The sequence below is a fragment of the Danio aesculapii genome, chromosome 5 (genome assembly GCF_903798145.1).
Source record: "Danio aesculapii chromosome 5, fDanAes4.1, whole genome shotgun sequence".
NCBI lineage: Eukaryota > Metazoa > Chordata > Actinopteri > Cypriniformes > Danionidae > Danio > Danio aesculapii.
The window spans coordinates 27,842,218-27,862,489 of record NC_079439.1 but is presented as its reverse complement, the minus strand read 5'-3'; the positions used below and the strand labels follow the sequence as shown (position 1 = coordinate 27,862,489).

At 35.0% G+C, this 20,272-nt stretch overlaps 1 protein-coding gene across 4 annotated transcripts in view; it reads left to right on the top strand.

The window, feature by feature from the left end:
- The window catches only part of arvcfb (ARVCF delta catenin family member b), a 430,881-nt gene that overhangs the window by 147,286 nt on the left and 263,323 nt on the right, over positions 1-20,272 (top strand). For all 4 annotated transcript variants that reach the window (XM_056457809.1, XM_056457811.1, XM_056457810.1 and 1 more), the window contains exons 3-4: positions 2,976-3,075; positions 17,783-17,904. The gene's annotated coding sequence lies outside the window, so the exon portion shown is untranslated. The remainder of the gene's footprint in view (positions 1-2,975; positions 3,076-17,782; positions 17,905-20,272) is intronic.

Sequence of the window (20,272 nt, the reverse complement as noted above, 5' to 3'; positions counted from 1 at the left end):
AGTTTAGAGTTGTGGCCAGGTTAACGCATTACAAATAACGGGAGTTACGTAATATTATTTATTTTCTAAGTAAGAAGTAAAGTAACCTGTTACTTTTCAAAATTAAGTATTATTTGATTTAGCTTTTTTTAGAAATGTAATGTGAGTTACTTTTTAGTTTACTTAATTTAGTTGCTGAATTAAAATGCTTATAGTCACGTTGAATCACGTTGACAGAAAGGAAGAACACATGGAAGAAAAGGAAAGGAGGATTATCTAAATGGACAGTTATTTTACTTTTTAATAAGACAGAAAGTACAAAAGAAGCAAACGCATTGCTTACAACTGTCATTAATCTGTATTTACGGCATGTATAGCTCTGGGGTCAGAAAGTTCTCAGAAGATAACACGAAAGGCAAATGAAGGTTATACAGTGTGTTGTTGATTGCAGAGCTCCTCTATTTAAAAAATAGAGCCTAGTGGTTAGCGCGTCGACATATTGTGCAGTAGCACGTCAGGGCATCCCGAGTTTGAGGACATTCTCTATCCACTCTCTCTGTCTCCAACTTCGCTTCCTGTCTAAATACTGTCCTATCTAATGAAGGTAAAAAACCCAAAAATAAATCTTTAAAAAAAAAAAAAAGTACCTCAAAATAATGTAATGCATTACTTACCATAACAAGTAACGGTAACGCAGCTAGTTACTTTTCTGGGGAGTAACTCAAAATTGTAATGCATTACTTTCTAAAGTAACTTTACCCAACACTGGTTGTGCCACTTCGATCTTCTTTGTTTATGCTCTTCGACATGAACTAACTGCAGACATTTTAGCTGCACACTGACATGGATTTAACACAACACACAATTGCGCAGAGCGCGTAAAGTAATGCTCAGTTCAGACAGAGAGAAAGAGGGACCTGATAACAAATGTATTCCGACTTTGCTCACCTTTGATGTCAGTCCCACAAATCCAAGGTGCTTTGAGCATGTCTGTCCTTGAAGTCGAAGCAGAGAAGAGTCCCTTGTGGGAAAGATATTGTAATCCTTAGCAGAATAAGAATAAGTGTGTTGAAGAATTGTTTTGTGGAAAGAGTTTGAGAAATTACCCCTGAGTCTCTGCAGTGCAGCTGGAAGATCATAGGGAAATAAAGAGAATATGATAACAAAATGAAAAAATATTACCTCATATTTTTGTGCTTTTAAATGGGATCGTTGGGGTCATTCTGCTTTTAAGTCACTGATGCTTACCTTTAAGATGATTTTGCCTCAGAAATCTAGTTTTGACGCCTGCTAAGCTGAGATTCATTTCTCAGTGCACCTTTATTGTTTATTTTCGGCCTTTTACCTTTTCATAAGCAGTCGCTGAGGCTTATATAAGGAAATATAAAGAAACTCTAAAACTGAATTTAGCTTTGGGAATAAATAATAAGAGGTACTGTACAATAACCCTAAATAATTCTTAGGTTTTTTGGAAAATATACAGCTTAAGGCAAAATTATTAGCCTTAGAGTTTTTCTTCCATAGTATTTCATGTTATATTCTTGCTATTATTCTGTATCATTTTTTTATTTATTTTTTGGCTAGATAAAAGCACAAAAGCAGATTTAAATTATTAAAAATAATGTGAGTCAATATTATTAGCCATGTTGAATTTTTTTGTTTTTTTCAGATTAGCTTGTTGTCCAATGACTTGCCTAAATAACCTGTGACTTACTATAGAGTTTTTCAGGTAATGAGTAAACAAATGTCTGTGGTAAACATGTCACAGGTAGATTAGACACTCTGGACTCCATTTTAACTATCTACGCACAAAATCTATAGTGCAAAAGCAATAAGGGTGTGCCCGAATCCACTTTCGCTATTTTAAGGACGGAAAAATAAGGTTTGTGCCGCGGCGCATGGTCTAACAGGGTTGTACTTATTCTCTTAATGAGTTATGGGTGTGTTTTGAGAATAATGTGCATTAAACCAATTAGAGACTCATCTCCTATTTCCTTTAAGAGTCAGTTGCTTCGTGCCATGGCACATTTGCTATGTACATGGTGGACTTTGTAAGTGGAAAAACTGAATGCTTCACCTGCGAGAAAACAGTTAAACAGACCATCTGCGCAAGGATAAAGAATAAGCCTCCTCCATTTGGCCTCTTTACTTTCACTTTCTTTTTCTCTTCACTTTTAATCTTTACTCCTTTACTTTCTTGGATAAGCATCGGTGTTGTCCGCACTTCACTGAAGACATCCATTAGCCTACATATTTAATTTTGTTTGTTAAGCGCAAAGATTTGTCTTAAATTTGACTTTAACTATTTCAAAATTCATTTCCAATTTTCAGCAAACAAATAAATGAACAATAATAATAGTTATATTCAAACACGCGTCCTATACCCCGTATGGTCAAATTTGTACGTGATATAAAGCGGGTCTCAGATCAAACAAGAAGCCCTGTGTTAAATCCCATTGTTCTGTGCTATGTCTGTAATTATGGAAATGTACAGTGTTTTACCACAGTATTTTCAATGGAGTTTCAGCGCTCATCTACTCCTTCTGACGCAGCTTGTGTTTAAACAGTCTTTCATCTCGTTTTACGTGTTTAACATCTAAATAAATGCTTAAATTTATTTAACTGATTTAACTGGAATCATTCAACGGAAGTTCATTGGTGGCTGAAAAACACTTGCCATACACATTAGCCCATTCCTGTCTGGATCGAGGCTCAGCATTATGCAGATGTTAATTTGTGGAAGGCCTTTGAGTAAATACAATGCTGTGGCATTACTCCATAATGAGGAGAAATGAAACTATTTATAACTCCGAAGTAAACAATCCAGAGCCACACATCCCGGCTCTTTGCATTCTCAGCTTGAACCCTAAGGGGGGGAAGTGTGTGGCTGCATCGACTCGCAGTTGTAATATGTAAATAAGCCTGCTAATGATGCGGTGAGGATTGGCCCCATCGCATGTGTTTGATGCATATTTGTTGTCGTTTCTCTCTTGCAGAGGTTCTTGGGAGGAGAGTTCCAGTTCCTGCGAGCCCTCTCTAACAGCCTTAACCCACGTCCACACGCGCACACTGACTGCCCGACTGCCAACATCAAAGGTACCCGCCCAACCGTCTGTCTGTTTTCACTTTCTCCCATTCATTACTGCACACATCATTTCGCCTGTTGCACCACTTGTTCTGTTTCTTCATCATACTATGAAACATTCTGCTAGGTGATGAATGGTTTTCTTTGACCATTTTGATTGCAGATTAGTCATCATGACGCAGTTAAAAAGCCCATAATAATATAATAATAAGGAATATATATGTTTTATTATTTGTTGGCCTTAGAATGACATTGAGTATGGGCTTGTTTGAAAACAATTTATTGGTTTCTTTGGTATGTTGATGAGCACATATGAATGTTTAATTCATTTTCTTAAAGAGATGAAGGGTCTTGGGATTGACAACAAGGTGTCAGTGTTTGAAATGTGTAAACATGGGTAAAAATGACAGATAATCTTTATAATAACAGCCATCGCTATGAGATACAGCCTGCTAATAGTCCCCAGTTCTTAATAACAGTTAATATATGTGTGTGTGTGTGTGTGTTTGTGTATATCTATGATAGACTTTTCCATTACAGGGCAATCTTTGCAGGGTCATTTTTTACACAATCATTTTTTAATCTTGTTAGAGGTGCCATGGATAACAATACACATGTGTAAAATAAGCATAATTCAGTTTTCAAAAAATATATAAACAAATTGAGTAGATTGTAAAGTAGAGTAGATTGTAGGGTTGTCGCGATAACATTAATTCATGTTACGATACTATACCAGCTAAAGTATTGTGTAACCAAGTAGTATTGCGATACTGTAACTCATAACTCAAAGTTATGCAATAAAGAAAATTATCAGAAATACTGTATTTGATATGTTATAATAGGCTTACTAGAATTGAATTCATAATTCTCTTGAACTGACCAACAAAATAAAGGAACAAATTATACAGAACGAAATTTCTTACAAAAAGAGTATTTTTCCAACAAAATTAGGCTATGTGAAGTGGTCAAAAATAGTTTCACTGTTTCCTGTTGCACTTTTTTTTGCATTCGAACTGAAACATCAGAAAATGTGCAATAGGCTACCATAAAAGGCGGGAATTCTACACAGTTTTGCAGCCTTAAAGAGCTCCACAGATTATTCAAATAAAATAATCTATTGTTGCACAAACGTGTGAGCATTTTAGTGACTTTTCCACATGCAACATTATGTATTGTAGATAGACTGTTAATGACGATACTACCGTTTACAAACTACAGTGGCACCGACAGTATTTTGGTACTATTGGTTACTACCATAGTAACCAATAGTATTTTGGTACTATTGGTTACTATGGTAGTATCGTAGCCACGATACTACCATAGTACTGGTAAATTGTGCAACCCTAGTAGATAGAAGCTTGTTAAATGATTATTGTTTCAACTAAAGTCGCTAAGAGCTTCACCTATTTAGTGTTCATCTTTGCTCCTGAGTTAAGTGTAGTTGATTAAATTTAAATCAATTATAATTATACCTGACAAATGAGGGACTAATAGTTTTTTGTGGGTTTACCTCTTAGCCACTGTCAGGACATGGACTCACTGGGGTGCTGTTTTTTAACATGTCAATGTTTACGAATAGATTCTATCAAAAAGAACAGAAATAATCTTGACAAGCTACAACCCTCAAGCAGCCATTGTAGATCGTTTTTTTTTCAATGGGAAGCTTATAAAGAATGTATTTGCTAATTTTTTGTTTAAGTTGTACAAAACACACTTATTAGATATGGAGTAAATATCGTTATATCGACACAAACGCATTCATTGCTGTACATTACAATTTATTTTGAAAGGTAAGAGTCCTCAAAACAACATCCCATAGAGCACATTTAGTCCACCGACACAATAGTGTTGAATTATGAATGGTTATTTGTTTGTCACCGTTTTTTCCTTTACATTGTTTACGTTGTTACTCACACGTGTATGAAAACAAAGGCAGGAATTAATATCAACCTCTGCATAAACAGAGGGGTTTTATCAAGTTTATTGCCATGTGTTCACTCCAGAAAAATCACACAATGCATAAACCTGCCTTAAACATTAATTCAACAGTGTACATGTGTCTGTTGCCTCATTACAAAGTACATACAGTAGAAACTTTCACAATAACTAACAAAACTCTTTTTTGCGCTCTCATCGTTTAATGACATCATGTTCCAGGAAACCTGAAATTGTGTGGTTTATGTCGATCACGGACACGTTTATTTCTTAATTTTTTTTTGGAAATTATTCATTTAAAAATTAAGCACTGCCTAAAACTATTGTATAACATCTATTCTTGTCTTAGCTCTATTTTGAAAAATCGATATTTATTAACTATTTAAACTATTTACTTTATATGCTCTTCTTTTACTAAAACTATTTTATTGGTTGTTCTAAGATATTTTCACTAGATAACTTATGATAATTATGATTGTAATATCAATTCAGATTTTTGAGCAAGTAAACAACACACAGTGTGATGCATCTTTTTTACTCGCCTCTCTATTCTTGTAGTACAATCATTCTGTGAAGATGTATAAGTCTGTGTAAAATGGGCATACTCTCTATGTAAATAAATACAATGAGGATCCATCCACTTTGAGAGGCGTCACAGCATGGCATGCCTTTCATTTGTTGTACTGTACTCATAACACACTGAGTTATTTAAGGACTTGGAGGATGTTCTTCTAACTCTTTCTTGCCGGTTCATTCCAAGAGGCTCCTTGCATCTAGAGTCACTTCAAAGAATAAAGAGAGTGGTAAACAACGGCTTTCCTCCTCCAAAAAAACAATATTATCTCTTTAGTGTTTCAAACTGGAAAGCTGTTTTGAATCCCAAATTTAAGGCAGTATTGACTATGACAATGTAGTTTTTCTCAGTAAAATAATAAAGCAGTTATGACGCTAGACAGTCTAAGGCTGAGGCATAATAAAATTATTATAGATGTCTACTCTGTCCAAAGGAGTTACTGTTTGTACATTCTTCAGGATAGTGTATAGGATCTTTGGCTTTGTCTTTGGTTGCCCATGATGCATTTCAGTTTTGGCTTTATTTGTAGCTAGTGCTGACTACCCCGTGTGCACATGGATAACCCCAAATGCATGGATAACTCAATCTTTATGTATGTCGGTGTGTAGAACGAATACATTTCCATGATTTACAGTATACATTTGCCTTCTTTTGCCATGATTCTGTATATTCAGAAGCTGTGGTTTGTAAGCCCTGCTGTTTGTAAATAATACTCTTGTGATATGCTGCATTTTATCAATGGCAGTGAAGTAGGCGTATTCAAACTCTTCAAAGGTCTGTCTAATCTCAATTAAATAGTTGGATAGTTCACACAAAATTAATCATATCATCAATTACTCTCCCTCTTTTTTTAAACTGATAGTATCTTCAAAACTAAGATGAAAACCTGAAAAATGTCTGTCTCTTTATCCAAAGTAATTTCCTCTTATATCAATCTAAAGAATGTTTTAGTGTTATAATTACCACCTTTTGTGCAACAAAAGTGTCATATGAATGTTAAAGGTTTTATTATAGAATCATCAATGACAATAAAGAACCTTTATCTTTAAGAATGTAGTGAGTTAGTGTAGTTAGAGTTTTTGTGCTTTTAGTTTGTGTTTAGGGCGCCTGTGTTATCCCCACAGTGTAAATGAGGGTAATTTAAGGTAATGCTGTGTTCCAGACTCAGTTGGAACTGGTAATTCTGACCTCAATGCATTGGTCCATTGCTTGTCATAGTTTCAAATTCGCCATGTGAGGTGTGAATATTTAATAAATAAAACATGCATGCTGTCAAAAAAAAAGAACAATGAGTATATATATATGTCTCAGCAATAGCCTTAATAAATAGGGTTTCCAGTCATATTGTACTGTAAACATACTTTAAAGTTTACTTTTATGCTTCACATATTGTTACATGGTTTTCTCACTGAAGCAGAGCTAGCCATCATCTGTAAAATGATGTCAAATGACACATCTTGTTTAAATCAGGGTTGTTCAATGCCCTGATTTGATAGGTTGGATGCCCAACTTAAAGAGGACCTATTATGCAAAAATCAGGGTTGAAACACTGAAATAAGCAGCTTCTAATGGTAAAAAATTATTAATTGTATTTTTTATAATTGCCCATTAGTGACGTAATCTTTCCCTCATTAGCATAGGATGTCAGTTTTGTTTTTGAATCTGCCACTCACTATGCTTACACACAATCTCATTTGAATTTAAAGCGACAGTCACCAAAATGGCCAATTAGGATTAGCCTTAAAGGGACAAATTCAAACAGATATCAAACATTATTTGTTGAGTATTTTGATGCATATTTATTTAACATTTTGTATAATAAATAATAATAGGTTCCCTTTAAAACAGCATTCAACACGTTGTTTTTAAATAGGAAGTAAGACAATTAGACAATGGGCCGGTATAAGATTCTGGCGGTATGATAACCTTGTATAAAAATATCACAGTTTCACGGTATTGTGATTACTGCTGTAAAATATATTCTTTTTAATTGTCTGGGTAAAAAACAAAAACTTTTTTCCTCTTTGAACACAACATATTTTATTTTGAGAAACATTTAGAAGGTTTTGGAGCAGTAAACATGTCAGACTGAATAATTCAAATGAATCATTGACTTCTGCAGTCTTCATTTGTTTCAAAAACACAGATCTCTTCACAATTTAAAACGACAACTGGAGATCTTTTGTGCTGGAGATACTGTTGTCCTAAAAAAAATAAACGTAAATAATGATACGTTAGGAAATGGTATAGCAGCAAATTTTGGCCGTTTTGAAACTTTGAATTTTCCAAATCGTGGTATACCTTGAAAACGGTTATCATCCCATGCCTAAAGACAAAATCCGACTTTTAAATTGTCATAAACACAGCATAAGTCTACACATTAATTCCACAGTTAAACCTTTTTCAGAGATCTTTTTCAGTCTTTTGATTCTGTGATTTTTTTCATTGCCTCTCAGGGTCTCCCTGTTGACACTTTGTGCTTATAACAAAATGAATTAGATGACTGAAAAGCTCTGCTCATCATAAGTGCCTTGACATGTAATGCAGCACAGCTTGACCTCTAAGGTTGTTAATGTTTCTTTGTTTGAATCTGAGTGATTGAGCTTAATGCATCCTTAATTTGGTATCAGAACTCAGGTGGAGAGGGGCAGAGTGTTACAATGGGAGCAGGTGTTTCTTGAGAGCTATTTTTTTATTAGCTCCAGGTCCAGGATCAGTTTCCCTTTACCCGTTTATCCACCCTGCATGCTTTGAACCCACAAATCTGATCTCTGAACAGTACTAAATGGAGATTGTCGTTACTCCATGGACTCTGCACACACAGATGGGCCTCAGGTGGAGCTGGACTGGTGATTCATTTATGTTTGACCTCTAGCCCCCAGAGGAGAAATGAGAGGGTTTATCTTTTTGAAGGGGAGATTGGCTGAGGTTAATGAATTGAGACCATTCTCTAATTGGGGGGCGTTTCAGTTCCCATCATTTTTTTCTGTCTTAGTAGGCCCCTTCTGTTTTGTCAGCAGTAAATACGAATGTTTAGCTTAGTTTATTTAAGATTCGACAGGGCAGGGTATTGCAGCACAATGAAATCCGTTAAACACACACTCGAAACGATATTTAACTAAAAAAATACGAATATATAACATGATAAACAAAGTAAAAACAATAGTTAAAAAACATCAAACACTATAAATTATAAGTTATCTATACAACAATTTTAGAGCTCGAGGAATAAATGAGAGTTTATGACGTTTAGTTTTACTCCAGGGTATAGCAAATGTCTTATGTCGCCAATGAAGTTAGGATGACACTGGAGCCCACCAGGATGCTTTTTGTTGATGTTTTCTGTCGGCGTTTAACGCCTCATGACTAAATAAAATATGCCAATTTGATCGTGCACACCAACGCGCTAAACGCCAGGGGTAAAATTGTCATTTTTTAAGAAACGCCTCATGCTCCTTTTTTTTGTTTTGACACACCCGTCAAAACCTTCCCCACCAATCAGATTGGTACGTTTGTTACAGTAAACAACACTCGGAGGCGCTCAAGTGCAAAACTGTTAATGCGAGCGCACATTGAGGAAGATGCCCAGTGGCGATATGAACATGGAGCTGCTTATTGCACTGGTGAACAATAATCATTTCTTCATCGCTAGAGCTATAGCTGCTACTTGAACCATCCATGCTTGTTCGAATCGCCAGTAACTTCAACAACAAGTGTGTCTACTTTCTCTCTTCTTCTTCTGTGTTACAAGCAGGTGTCAGATGCTTAAGGTTGTGTCGCGCCACCCTATGCACCGGGGTCTTTCTGTTTTTCATTAAGGGCAATCTATTGTCAAGGAGTGATTTTGCATACTCTTCTGCTCGATGGTACTGAAAATCGCTTTGGTTTGAATGTGGAAAAACATTTTGAAAAACGTTGACGATAAACGCAAACGAAAAGCTTCCTGGTGTGTACGAGCCTTCAGGCAGGAAAGAATGCAGTGGTGATAAACTGACATTGAGTATTGTAGTGAAAATACATATGGTGGCTTCCTCACGCCTTTCACTCAGTGTTGGAAAAGTTGAAGTCAGAATACCTATTATCCGACAGCATCGATTTATAGGTATAAACCCTTTTTGCACGACAAGTTAATAATTTTATTAAGTAATATTTCGATTTTTTTTTTAAACAAACATATTTATAAAGTTGTTTTTTTGTATAATATCATCCTTGCATCAAAAAACTAAAACATTAACGCTATGCAAGGTGTTTCTAATGCTTTTTTCACATCAAATACTGAAGTAAGTATTCACACAAGTAAATTCAGGGTTCCCAAACTTCTTGAAAGTACTTGAATTTCAGACCTAGTGATTCAAGCCATGGAAATCACAGACATAGGTCCTTGAAAGTGCTTGAATTAAATTTGAAATGACATTTGTTTATGGTTTTTGTTTCAGCAATTGTACTCAGTTGTCAAAACAGAACAAAATCTGAGAAATTCTTGAATTAAAATTTTTATTTTGTACACTGACTAAGTTTACGTGGACATCAGTAATCAAACCATTTGCCTTAATCTGAATAAGACAATAATATGATTAAGATGTTTACATGAGTTGCTTTTTGAGTGTTCCTTTCATGATCCCATTTTACATGTTATAGCACATAATTCGATTAATGTCATTGCATCACCACGCTATCCACATTTCCTCCGGAGTTTCATGTAATTTCGGGTGTTTCATTTTCAATTTGTTGACTTTAACTGCCGTTTGGCACTTTCACTTTCATTCAGGAAAATTTCATGCAAGCCCCTGTGACAAACGAAATTTTGGATGCGAGTTTAAACTGCTGGACGAGTGTTGTTTTAACAAAATTTGATTCCGCACGCCATATGGGGAAGAAAAACTCTGCATTTTGTGATGCAGGTGTCTGTGTTGCTTTACTGACTCGATAGTTCCTCCTTACAAATTATGTCGAAAATCCCACACAACGGTAATAGTTTGATCAAGGTGTTTACATGTCTGTACTGCACTTCAATAATGCAACTAAAATCTGCATACTCCACATGTCTTAATTCGATTTCTGTTTAGTTCAATTATGACCTTAAACAGATTAAATGAATCAAATATCTCTGTTTGCATGGTAGACTCTTAATCAGAGTATTGTCTTAATCGTATTAAAATCAGATTATTGGAGTCCATGTAATCGTACCCACTGACAAAATGCACATTTTGCCAATATTTAGGAAAACTCATTTGAAAATCACCAGTATTGAAGTTATCAAATTTTATTAAAGTTCGTTGAACATGACTTTTCCAAATTCTCAGCATTTTTGAATACATGTTCTGACATGTATAATGTCTGAGATGTTTAATATTAAAAGTAAGTGAAATGTTAAGTTCATTAAGGACTTTCGTGGTGCTACATATGTAGGGGTATGAATCACAAAGGTGCTAGAATCAAAATTAGGGTTACTTTAAAAAGTCCTTAGAAGTTCTTGAATCTGCTGTTCATGAAAAAAAAATGAATTTAAGAAAAATCTTTCATTCAATAATTCATTTTTCTTCAGCTTAGACCCTATTTATCAGGGGTCGCCACAGCGGAATGAACCGCCAACTTATCCAGAATATGCTTTACACAGCAGATGCTCTTCCAGCTGCAACCCAGTACTGGGAATTTAGAAAAATTATGAAAAAAAAAACTTGAAATTACATTCAAAGCCAATGCAATGTAAACATGTAGAATTCATTTCAATTAGATGTACGTAAGTTCAAATAATTGAATTCAAAGTAAAAATTGAGAGGGGAAAAACCTCCTGTGAGTAAACTAGGGCAAGTGACTTGGTGGAACCCAGAACAATGCAGCACCTGTGGGTGGGACAGCAAGTTTTACATTGGTTTCTCTTCTGGCTTCTGTTATCAGTCTCACACTACTGTTTTCCTTTTTCTGAAAGCCATGAAAACACCATCATGGAGTTTTTCCTTTGTTTTTTAAACAAATTGGAGTGCCAAAAAATGTGTGGTACTTTCACATTGCCTGCTCTCTAAGTTTATCTTACTATCTCAACTTTTATTGCTGAGAAACCCAGAAATGTAAAAGGGGTTCATAAGTACTTCTTGCTAAGACAACATTACTTCATGTTTGCTACACACATGGAAGATAACATGATACAATGTGCAGTTTCTAAGCATTTGGGCTTATGGGAAACCATCAGGCCCACTCCAACACTGTGTAGGCGAGGTTTGGATGGTATAAAAATGTAGTTTATTCTTCCATTGCCAGCTTCCAAACCCCTATTTCTCAGTGTTTCATAAGCTGTTATTGTTCAATGGGAGGCTGGGGTGTAGCAGCTCTGTGCACTGTAAACACAATTGTCTCCTTGTTTTCTCACCTTAACTGAAGCAAAGTTAATGTTTCCTGTGTTTGGCTGTAGAGTAGGTGTTCCCTAACCCCTGATGGATTTGCTGTTGTGGATTTTTTAAGCCGGGGCTGTTAAATGTGCTGCTGCCGCTGCCGCTGCATCTCATCTCTGGAACCACGCAGAAAAGCTCCGACTGCGTTTGTAAATTTATTACACAGCTATTTTTAGCACCGGGGTTTATGCTGCAACGTATTTATCCCCCAGGAAAAACACTGTGCCAGCACAAGCACAGTTCGTGAGATGGTGTTTTTCGTCTTCTGGATCTATCTGATTTGTTTGCATAACCCATCACAGATTTGTAAATTAGCAGACAGTTTTCTTAAATTATGTGTTGGTGCTGTATGGGGATAAGTTCACAAAGCTTCTTGCAGTTTGAACCTACAACTTTTCAATTGACAACTAAGATTTTTCACCCCTTTTGTTCTGTTAATGGTTCACCTGAAATAGGTTCACCTAAAATACGTTCAGTTAAATATATTCACTATTAAATACTTCACCTAAATATGTCAATTCTGTGAAATACTCACCTATTTGCATTGTATCAAACTTGGAGCGCAAATCAATATATCCATGTTTGATGGGTATATTTTGGCAATAGCCAAAATACATTGTATGGGACTTAATTACTGATTTTTCGGTTAACATCTTGGACAAATTTAAAGGGGATTTTCTCAGTATTTTAGATTTTTTTTAACCCTCAGATTTTCATTTCAATGGAAAGCTCATTTATTCAGATCAATTTATTCTGTTCTATAGATTATATATTATCTACATTATGTATATTATATTGATTTAATTTGTAAATCTCAAATTAAAATAAAAAATAATCCAGTGACAGGATCATATATTCTTCCATTATATATTTTTCTATGCGATGATAGTAAATACGTTTTAATAATTGCTTAATTTGAGTTCTCCAAAATACCTTTTGGGCTCTTTGACTGAAAACGTCATTGAATAAAAAAACAGAATTTTCATATTTGGGTAAACTAAGCCCTTAAACCAAATGTAAAAAGCCCATTGATCTTTTTAAAACTAACAAATTGGACACATTTAAAGAAGATTTAGTAGTATTTAGATGTTTTTTTCGTCAACGGAAAGCTTATTTATTCAGATCAATTTATTCTGTTGTATAGATCATAAACTACAGTATATAGAAATAAATGATATTGATTTAATTAGTAAATCTTAAAAAAAAAAGACAGAATGACAGGATTGCATCTTTTCTATGTGATGAAAACAAATCAGTTTCAATAAATGTTTCATCTCATTTCTCCAAAATACCTTTTGTGCTCTTTGACTGGAAATGTCATTGAATAAAAAAACTGAATGTTCATATTTTGGTAAACTAAACCAAATGTCCTTGATGATTAAATAGCCAGCTGATCTAATCGTTTTTTAAACTAACAAATTTGACAAATTTAAAACGGATTTTCCCAGTATTTAAATGTTTTTTTAACCTTCAGATTTTCAAATATTGTCATATTCTAACAAACTAAACATCAATGGAAAGCTTATTTATTCCAAGCACTTTATTATGTTACAGTATATGATTATAAATTATATTGATTTAATTTTTAAATCTCAAATAAATTTTTAAAAAGACACAATGACAGAATCGCATTTTTTTTTTCTATGCAATGAACATAAATCAGTTTCAATAATTGCTTATTCTCATTTCTCCAAAATACCTTTTGTGCTCTTTGACTGGAAATGTCACTAAATAAAAGAAAAGAATTTTCATATTTGGGTAAACTAAGCCCTTAAACCAAATGTCCTTCACTGAAAAAAATTATTCAAAGACGATTCCTTGGATTTACTAATTTTTTTACGTTAAGTGGTTTTAAACAATTTATTTGTGTTGAATTTAAACAAACAAATTAAGTTGAATATTGCTCAATTTAATTTGTTTGTTTAAATTCAACACAAATAAATTGTTTGCAACAGTTTTGCATGCAACACTTTTTTCAGTGTTGTTGATTAAATAGCCCATTGATCTGATAGTCTTTTTTAAGCAAATTGGACAAATTTAAAGGAGATTGTCTCAGTATTTAGTTTTTTTTAACCCTCAGACTTTCAAACATTGTCCTATCCTAATATATATATATATATATATATATATATATATATATATATATATATATATATATATATATATATATATATATATATATATATATATGGAAAACTTATTTATTCAGATAAATTTATTATGTTATGTAGATTATAAATTATTTAGATAATAATTCTATTGATTTAACTAGTATTGCTCAACTGTTAAAAAATGACACACAATGACAGAATAACATTTTTTTATGTGATGAAAGTGATTCAGTTTCAATAATTGCTTAATCTCATTTCTCCAAAATATCATTTGTGCTCTTAGACTGAAAATGTTGTTGAATAAAAAACAGAATGTTCATATTTTTGTAAACTAAGCCCTTAAACCAAAAGTCCTTGTTGATTAAATAGCCGACTGATCTTTGTTAATCTGTAGTACAGTCATTAGCTCAGATAACCATATTGCCATCAGTGCAGGAAGGTTAATGTGGCATAAAGATGGGATATTCCTGACGGAGCAGTTCGCTGACAATAAACTCTTCCCTTTTCCCCCCCTACAAACTATCAGCAAAACCAGCTCCGAAATAGGCATGGAATGTTTTACTCCACTGAAATATTTTAAGCGTAGTTCAGCGACTGGAGCATGTGGTGATAAATGCAGTGGACATGTCTGACATGCCTGTCATTCCCCTGCTGTTACTCAGAGAGGCAGGGACCAGTTTCCCATCAGCCTCTGCGCACTCTGAAATAGGGATTGTGGGAGAGGCAGCTTCTGTAATCCTAAAGCAGGGGTTCACAATCACAAACGTCTCATCATCATAGCTCAGTTAATCCTTTGATGAGAGCACCCTGCCCTTCTATACACTGTGAAGATTTTGATAGCTGCTCTAAAATGAGGGTTTGCATAACCTCATAACATCTCAATAGTACTGTTACTGTAGCAATAAGCAATTCCTATTTAATCTTCAATTGCTTTAACAGACGTATTGGTTGTCCGATTTAATTTGTTCTTTTAGTTAAGCAAGCCACGATTGGTATTGCTTGTACTCGGAGGTAGTGATTTGAACAAGCCTCTTTGATGTATAAATTCTCATGTAGTTTTGTGCTACATATTTAAGTGATATGGGCAGTGTGTAGCACGAATGGCTCACGGCAAGAAGGTCGCTGGTTTAAGCCTCGGCTGGGTCAGTTGGCATTTCTGTGTGGAGTTTGCATGTTCTTCACGTGTTCGCCGAGGGCTTCCAGTTTCCCGTGGGGTTCTCCGGTTTCCCCCACAGTACAAAAACATGCGGTATAGGTGAATTGGGTACGCTAAATTGTTCGTAGTTTATGTGTGTTAATGTAAAAGTGTAGAGTGCAGCTGGAAGGGCATCCGCTGTGTAAAACATATGCTGGTTAAGTTGGCGGTTCATTCCGCTGTGACAACCCCTGACTAATAAAGGGACTAAGCCGAAAAAAAATGAATGATTAAGTATGAGGGATATTGTATTTCCTTCTGCTTGTTGATGAGCATGTGCTGTTTTTCATCTTTTTTTTTATAGCTTTTTGATTTACTAATTTCTTTGGAAGGACCCTAAAACTGAAAAAGCCCTATTATAGCAACCATTTGTTTAGAATTTTAAAAGTTTAAATTATAATTAGACATGAATTTGACTAGAAAACCAAAGATTTCCAACACAAACTTGACAGTTTTGGAGAGATTTGTGCATGATGTAGTAATGAAGATGCATCTCATTCATAATAGTGTGTGACTGGATAGACCCAATCTCATGAATAAATGTGCAGAAATGCTGAAAATCTGATGACATCACTGTGCACTGGTGGCTATTTATCACTCCAAATGTAAGCTTTTACCTCATGTCTTGTGTATTTTTTAAAACCTTTTTTAAATTGCTTAACTGATAGTGAAATATATGCGTCCTAGTTGTGATTTTTGCAATGTGCCACATGCTTATATATCTGTCAGCATTTCAAACAAAATGTTTAGGGTGGATAACCTTTAAAATTGTCTTTAAATGTTCTTGTACATTTGTGAAGAAACATTATTTAGTGATCACTTCCTTTTTGTTTTTCACAGGGAGACTCCAATAAATAAAAATTTAAACCTGGTAAAATGGACATGATGAAGTGTAAAGTTAGTAAAATTTGTAAAATTCTTATAAATAATTAATAAATTACATTTGTTCTTTTTTTTTTTTTTTTTTTAATTGCATTATGTGATTTTGATCTTTTGTTGTTTGTTAGACATTTAAAAAAAGTCAACATTTTTTATAGTTTGATATGATATATTGGGTTAAAGTTGTAAATTACAGTGCAAAACTTGGTAATAAACTACTAGTACTTTTGTTCTTTACTCATTCATTCAGTCATTCATTTTCCTTTGGCTTAGTCCCTTTATTAATCAGTGGTCACCACAGCGGAATGAACCGCCAACTTATCCAGCATAGGTTTTATGCAGGAGATGCCCTTACAGCTCTAACACTGGCAAACACCCATACATACTCATTCACACACATACACTATGGACAATTTAGTTTATTCAATTCACCTATAGCGCATGTCTTTGGACTGTGAGAGAAACCAGAGCACCCTGAGGAAACCCACATGAACATGCATTCTTCACACAGAAATGCCAACAGACCCAGCCAAGGCTCGAAGTAGCGACCTGCTTGCTGTGAGGCGACAGCCCTACCCACTGCACTCTCTATATTATTTCCTATACAATATACAAAAAGTTGTGTAATTTCAAACTACACAAATGTCAATAAGAGTCACTTTGTTGAACTGCACAGTTGAATTTTCAATATCAAAAATCGACAGTGCAAATTCCCATACAGTTTATAACTGCAATGAATAAATTGAAGAAACCTGTGAATCACAATATACACAATATACAGAACCTGTTAATGTTGCAACAACACTCCATTTGGCAGGACATATTGAGTTGTGTTGCTGCTCACTTTGTTGCCGTTTTTTTAAGCATCATCAAAATGGTTCATTTCCCACAGTGTATGAAAAGTTATCCTTCAATCAGATCTAACAGTTTACATCTACAATATTGGACGTTTATCTCATCCCATTTTTATTGACTTGAATTTTTCATGATAAGCTATCACGCTTTTGTGTCTTATCTAGCAGATATTTTTAATCTGGAGTTATTTTCCAGAGGCAAGAGCTACATCAGCTCGCTAGACCTCATCTAGTCGCTCTTTATACCCAGAACAAGACAGTAGCACAATGCCTTGCCGTTAGAGCCATGTCAGAATGGCGCTTAAAATAAATAAATGATCAGCCAGAAACAAACATCAAAGCCTGTGTGTGTCTCTCTGTGTGTGTGTGTGTACTGTGCTGCGCTTCAAAGGGAATAGGACCTTCAAACCCACGGTTCTATAGAGAATAACGTGTCTATGTTACTGTGTGTCAGTCCATTTGTGTGTTAATGAAAAAAACAACAACTGCATAGCTCTCTTTGTAAATATTAATCTGCGCCTACCTCCGTTTTACAGCCCATACTCAATCTGGGCCGCTTTGTCGACATACACCTGTCCCCTGACAGCCCAATCCAATCTACTTTGCTCAAAGTCAGCGAGTGAGGTTTCAATAGTCATTTATCATTCCCTAGCATCTTCTCATTCATTTCTTTATCTTCATCCTTGGTAAATCCCCAGAAAGCGGAGCAGAATTCTTTCTATTATGTTTATAATGTCAGAGTGTTATCTAACCTGTGATATTTCTTCTGTCTTTCTTTCAGCTTTCGCGCTCTCTCGCTCTCTGCCTTTGCTCGCCGCTGGGCACATCATCTCCTCCTGTCTGTCCGTATAGGGGGATGTCTGTCCTCTAACTGCCTCTCTCTCTCTCTCGACTAACTGATAGGTGTGTATACAGGTGAACTGTGTATGAACCTCGCCTCAGCCTTTCGTTTTGGTGTTTTATTCTTTTTGTGATGCCTCCATTACTGTCGTTTTGTCACCTTTCGCTGTGGAAGAGAAGTCGGAGGTGGAGTGCATAGCATGGATGATGTTTTCATGCTGGTTTCAAGTTGGTTTTGTGTCAGTGTGTGTGTGGTGAATTGAGTCTGGAGCCATTTATGCTTTGTGCCATATCGTATGTGACTCTTCATCTTCAGTATGTTATGCATGGACCACTTTTTTAAATGTTAGCGCTAAACAATCAGATTTAAAGGGATCCTTAAAGGGATAGTTCACCCAAAACTGAAAACTCTCATAATTTAAGTAACTCCTCACTTGTAGTATATATGTTCATTCATTTTCCTTTGGCTTAGTCTCTTTTTTATCATCGGTTGCCACAGCAGAATGAACCGCCAACTATTACAGCATGTTTTACGCAGTGGATTTCCTTTCAGCAAAAACCCAGTACTGGGAAACACCCATACACTAACATTCACACACGCACTCATAGACTACGGGCAATTTTGTTTACCCAATTAACCTGTACCGCATGTCTTTGGACTGTGGGGGAAACCAGAGCACCCGGAGGAAACCCACTCCAACACATGGAGAACATGCAAACTCTACACAGAAATGCCAACTGGCCCGGCCAGGACTCGAACCAGCGACCTTCTTGCTGTGAGGCGATTGTGCTAACCACTGAGCCACTGTGCCACCCTTGTATATTCAATTTCTTTTCTTTTTTTTCACTATAGCACCTTGATTTTTCCTCTCACAACTTTTGATGTTGAAAAGTTCGACATTGTTGACATACTGACAGTATTGACATTGATATATATTTACATTTACATTTACATTTAGTCATTTAGTAGACGCTTTTTTGATATATATTGATCTGATATTGATATATATGATCTGGGTTGATGTAAATTAGTTAAAAAAACCTGGTAATGAACATAATTTCAAGTCATTTCTGCTATGGAAGTCAGAGAGTACCAGCAATCAGTTTTAACTCAAACAAAATATCTTCTTATGTATTCAACAAAAGAATGAAATGCTTAAAGGTTTAAAACCACATGAGGAAGAGTAAACGATAAGGTCATTTTCAATTTTGTGTGAACTATCCATTTATGCTGAAAATGTATGTTTTGTCTTCATTTACTCACCCTCATATGTTGTTCCAAACTAATATGAGTTCACTTTCATATTCAGAACTCTGTGTACAAAGAAAGTGTTTGAGGACCATGGCTGTCAAAAAGGTCATTTGATCAGTTGATGTATGTTACAGTAGTTCACCACAAATTAAGGATTTTCTGTCTCTTTTAAATACTAGGTATACGTACATCAAAAAAAAAGTACAATGTAGGTGGGATACAGTTTGAGGAAATGTTTAGGTTTAAGAGGTGGTTAAGGTGTAATGCATGGACCAACAGTGTAATATTAAATGTTATTACAGGAATTAATTACAGATGTAATTGCTTGCAGGTAATTTGTACCTAATGATTAAAGGTGTAATAGGAGATCTTGGAAAATGCTAATGTTAGCTTGAAATTGACATTCAAAGCCATGTTCCCTGAAAGCATAAACATGCACTAGACAACTGTACTACAGTACAATACATCACGTAACATTTACCAGAAAGAAAACTTGATAGAATAGGATGCACAGAGGTTTGCAATTACAAATTTGTCTGGCAGTTGGGACAGCCTATCATAATGTTTAAACATTTTGATTAGACGACTTTTCTTGGTGCTACAACTTTCACAGAATATTAAAATACATATAAATACATTTGGACCACTTTATTTAATAATGTCAGAATGTGCAGAGATTTTCAACCAATATTACATATTTTTTTCTGAAGACCTTAACCCATTGCACTTTTAGTTAAAATGTACATACATAGTAATTAATGCCACATAATATAAAGTTGGGCCAGATTGTCATATCAAAAGCAGAAGCCTTTTCTCCCACAACTTCAAAATACTTCATATACAAAAATAAGATCCAAGCAAGCCATTTAATCCAAGTTTTCTGAAGAGACAAAATCTAAATGCAGTAAAATACTGAACAGAGAAGATAAACAGAAGCTCGACCAAATCTCTTTGGTTCTTGTGGAGAACATAAAGGTACGTTTATGGGGTGAACTAACACTAAGACCAGAATATTTTTCATTCGTTTTATTACAATTACAGTAAAACAAAGTTGCAGTCTCTGAAAAAATTTACTTAAAGGGCCATGAAACACCCCTCTTTCAGTTTAAATCTACATTAAAAAGTGACAAAAACTGTGAGGAGACCCATGATTTTATAGTTTATAAAGTTAAAATGCAA